We start from the raw sequence: 5,000 nt of genomic DNA on the forward strand, positions 1-5,000 counted from the left end.
TGCGAACAACATTTTTTAAAAATGTGTCGTTTCATGGGCATGTCTCAGTGCCATTATATATATTTTTTTACCTCTTCCAACAGTTCGTATAGGTCATACTGTTTACACAGTATCCCAGAGGCCTAAGACACTGGACTCCTAAGCAATGGATTGTGAGTTCTAGTCTTTTCTGAAGGGGATGAGAGCAGAGTGGCGCAGCGGAAGCGTGCTGGGCCCATAACCCAGAGGTCGATAGATCGAAACCATCCTCTGCTAAACAGTTTATTTTAAGTGCGAACAACATTTTCTAAAAATGTGTCGTTTCATGGGCATGTCTCAGTGCCATTATGTATATTTTTTTACCTCTTCCAACAGTTCGTATAGGTCATACTGTTTACACAGTATCCCAGTGGCCTAAGATACTGGACTCCTAAGCCAAAGATTTTGAGTTCTAGTCTTTTCTGAAGTGGCTGAGAGCAGAGTGGCGCAGCGGAAGCGTTCTGGGCCCATAACCCAGAGGTCGATGGATCTAAACCATCCTCTGCTAAACAGTTTATTTTAAGTGCGAACAACATTTTAAAAAAATGTGTCGTTTCATGGGCATGTCTCAGTGCCATTATATATTTTTTTTTACCTCTTCCAACAGTTCGTATAGGTCATACTGTTTACACAGTATCCCAGTGGCCTAAGATACTGGACTCCTAAGCCAAAGATTTTGAGTTCTAGTCTTTTCTGAAGTGGCTGAGAGCAGAGTGGCACAGCAGAAGTGTGCTGGGCCCATAACCCAGAGGTCGATGGATCGAAACCATCCTCTGCTAAACAGATTATTTTCAAAAATGAAACGCAAACAGAAATTAGAAAGCTAAATTTAATTTGCGTGTCTCATTGCTATCCAGTACACATTGTTTATACTGCTTGTATCAGTTCGTACTATTTGCAAAAGGTAGACAGTGCCCCAGTGGCCTAATGGACTCCTAAGCCATGGATTGTGAGTTCTAGTCTTTTCTGAAGTGGCTGAGAGCAGAGTGGCACAGCGGAAGTGTGCTGGGCCCATAACCCAGAGGTCGATGGATCGAAACCATCCTCTGCTAAACAGATTATTTTCAAAAATGAAACGCAAACAGAAATTAGAAAGCTACATTTAATTTGCGTGTCTCATTGCTATCCAGTACACATTGTTTTTACTGCTTGTATCAGTTCGTACTATTTGCAAAAGGTAGACAGTGCCCCAGTGGCCTAATGGACTCCTAAGCCATGGATTGTGAGTTCTAGTCTTTTCTGAAGTGGCTGAGAGCAGAGTGGAGCAGCGGAAGCGTGCTGGGCCCATAACCCAGAAGTCGATAGATCGAAACCATCCTCTGCTAAACAGTTTATTTTAAGTGCGAACAACATTTTTTAAAAATGTGTCGTTTCATGGGCATGTCTCAGTGCCATTATATATATTTTTTTACCTCTTCCAACAGTTCGTATAGGTCATACTGTTTACACAGTATCCCAGTGGCCTAAGACACTGGACTCCTAAGCAATGGATTGTGAGTTCTAGTCTTTTCTGAAGTGGCTGAGAGCAGAGTGGAGCAGCGGAAGCGTGCTTGGCCCATAACCCAGAGGTTGATGGATCGAAACCATCCTCTGCTAAACAGTTCATTTTAAGTGCGAACAACATTTTTAAAAAATGTGTCGTTTCATGGGCATAATGTCTCAGTGTCATTATAATTTTTTTTTTGCCTCTTCCAACAGTTCGTATAGGTCATACTGTTTACACAGTATCCCAGTGGCCTAAGACACTGGACTCCTAAGCAATGGATTGTGAGTTCTAGTCTTTTCTGAAGTGGTTGAGAGCAGAGTGGCGCAGCGGAAGCGTGCTGGGCCCATAACCCAGAGGTCGATGGATCGAAACCATCCTCTGCTAAACAGTTCATTTTAAGTCCGAACAACATTTTTTAAATATGTGTCGTTTCATGGGCATGTCTCAGTGCCATTATAATTTTTTTTTTACCTCTTCCAACAGTTCGTATAGGTCACACTGTTTACACAGTATCCCAGTGGCCTAAGATACTGGACTCCTAAGCCATGGATTGTGAGTTCTAGTCTTTTCTGAAGCGGCTGAGAGCCGAGTGGCGCAGCGGAAGCGTGCTGGGCCCATAACCCAGAGGTCGATGGATCGAAACCATCCTCTGCTGAACAGTTTATTTTAAGTGCGAACAACATTTTTAAAAAATGTGTCGTTTCATGGGCATAATGTCTCAGTGCCATTATAATTTTTTTTTTACCTCTTCCAACAGTTCGTATAGGTCATACTGTTTACACAGTATCCCAGTGGCCTAAGATACTGGACTCCTAAGCCATGGATTGTGAGTTCTAGTCTTTTCTGAAGTGGCTGAGAGCAGAGTGGCGCAGCGGAAGCGTGCTGGGCCCATAACCCAGAGGTTGATGGATCGAAACCATCCTCTGCTAAACAGTTCATTTTAAGTGCGAACAACATTTTTTAAAAATGTGTCGTTTCATGGGCATGTCTCAGTGCCATTATATTTTTTTTTTTACCTCTTCCAACAGTTCGTATAGGTCATACTGTTTACACAGTATCCCAGTGGCCTAAGATACTGGACTCCTAAGCCATGGATTGTGAGTTCTAGTCTTTTCTGAAGTGGCTGAGAGCAGAGTGGCGCAGCGGAAGCGTGCTGGGCCCATAACCCAGAGTTTGATGCATCGAAACCATCCTCTGCTAAACAGATTCTTTTCAAAAATGAAACGCAAACAGAAATTAGAAAGCTACATTTCATTTGCGTGTCTCAGTGCTATCCAGTACACATTGTTTTTACTGCTTCTATCAGTTCATACTATTTGCAAAAGGTAGATGGTGCCCCAGTGGCCTAATGGATAAGGCATTGGCCTCCTAAGCCAGGGATTGTGGGTTCAAGTCCCATCTGGGGTGGATGGAAGCAGAGTGTGGCAGCGGGAGTGTGCTGGGACCATTACCCAGAGGACGATGGATCGAAACCATCCTCTGCTAAACAGTTTATTTTAAGTGCGAACAACATTTTTTTTAAAATGTGTCGTTTCATGGGCATGTCTCAGTGCCATTATATATATTTTTTTTACCTCTTCCAACAGTTCGTATAGGTCATACTGTTTACACAGTATCCCAGTGGCCTAAGATACTGGACTCCTAAGCCATGGATTGTGAGTTCTAGTCTTTTCTGAAGTGGCTGAGAGCAGAGTGGCGCAGCGGAAGCGTGCTGGGCCCATAACCCAGAGGTCGATGGATCGAAACCATCCTCTGCTAAACAGTTCATTTTAAGTCCGAACAACATTTTTTAAATATGTGTCGTTTCATGGGCATGTCTCAGTGCCATTATAATTTTTTTTTTACCTCTTCCAACAGTTCGTATAGGTCACACTGTTTACACAGTATCCCAGTGGCCTAAGATACTGGACTCCTAAGCCATGGATTGTGAGTTCTAGTCTTTTCTGAAGCGGCTGAGAGCCGAGTGGCGCAGCGGAAGCGTGCTGGGCCCATAACCCAGAGGTCGATGGATCGAAACCATCCTCTGCTGAACAGTTTATTTTAAGTGCGAACAACATTTTTAAAAAATGTGTCGTTTCATGGGCATAATGTCTCAGTGCCATTATAATTTTTTTTTTACCTCTTCCAACAGTTCGTATAGGTCATACTGTTTACACAGTATCCCAGTGGCCTAAGATACTGGACTCCTAAGCCATGGATTGTGAGTTCTAGTCTTTTCTGAAGTGGCTGAGAGCAGAGTGGCGCAGCGGAAGCGTGCTGGGCCCATAACCCAGAGGTTGATGGATCGAAACCATCCTCTGCTAAACAGTTCATTTTAAGTGCGAACAACATTTTTTAAAAATGTGTCGTTTCATGGGCATGTCTCAGTGCCATTATATTTTTTTTTTTACCTCTTCCAACAGTTCGTATAGGTCATACTGTTTACACAGTATCCCAGTGGCCTAAGATACTGGACTCCTAAGCCATGGATTGTGAGTTCTAGTCTTTTCTGAAGTGGCTGAGAGCAGAGTGGCGCAGCGGAAGCGTGCTGGGCCCATAACCCAGAGGTTGATGGATCGAAACCATCCTCTGCTAAACAGTTTATTTTTAAGTGCGAACAACATTTTTTAAAAATGTGTCGTTTCATGGGCATGTCTCAGTGCCATTATATATATTTTTTTACCTCTTCCAACAGTTCGTATAGGTCATACTGTTTACACAGTATCCCAGTGGCCTAAGACACTGGACTCCTAAGCAATGGATTGTGAGTTCTAGTCTTTTCTGAAGGGGATGAGAGCAGAGTGGCGCAGCGGAAGCGTGCTGGGCCCATAACCCAGAGGTCGATAGATCGAAACCATCCTCTGCTAAACAGTTTATTTTAAGTGCGAACAACATTTTCTAAAAATGTGTCGTTTCATGGGCATGTCTCAGTGCCATTATGTATATTTTTTTACCTCTTCCAACAGTTCGTATAGGTCATACTGTTTACACAGTATCCCAGTGGCCTAAGATACTGGACTCCTAAGCCAAAGATTTTGAGTTCTAGTCTTTTCTGAAGTGGCTGAGAGCAGAGTGGCACAGCGGAAGTGTGCTGGGCCCATAACCCAGAGGTCGATGGATCGAAACCATCCTCTGCTAAACAGATTATTTTCAAAAATGAAACGCAAACAGAAATTAGAAAGCTACATTTAATTTGCGTGTCTCATTGCTATCCAGTACACATTGTTTTTACTGCTTGTATCAGTTCGTACTATTTGCAAAAGGTAGACAGTGCCCCAGTGGCCTAATGGACTCCTAAGCCATGGATTGTGAGTTCTAGTCTTTTCTGAAGTGGCTGAGAGCAGAGTGGAGCAGCGGAAGCGTGCTGGGCCCATAACCCAGAAGTCGATAGATCGAAACCATCCTCTGCTAAACAGTTTATTTTAAGTGCGAACAACATTTTTTAAAAATGTGTCGTTTCATGGGCATGTCTCAGTGCCATTATATATATTTTTTTACCTCTTCCAACAGTTCGTAT

At 43.1% G+C, this 5,000-nt stretch overlaps 1 non-coding gene across 1 annotated transcript; it reads left to right on the forward strand.

Moving 5' to 3' along the window:
- Positions 1 to 2,838: 2,838 nt before the first annotated feature.
- Positions 2,839 to 2,911, forward strand: trnar-ccu (transfer RNA arginine (anticodon CCU)). The gene has a single exon. It is a non-coding gene; the product is annotated as a tRNA-Arg (tRNA).
- Positions 2,912 to 5,000: the final 2,089 nt, after the last annotated feature.

The sequence above is a fragment of the Oncorhynchus clarkii genome, chromosome 7, assembly GCF_045791955.1.
Source record: "Oncorhynchus clarkii lewisi isolate Uvic-CL-2024 chromosome 7, UVic_Ocla_1.0, whole genome shotgun sequence".
In the NCBI taxonomy this organism is placed as follows: domain Eukaryota; kingdom Metazoa; phylum Chordata; class Actinopteri; order Salmoniformes; family Salmonidae; genus Oncorhynchus; species Oncorhynchus clarkii.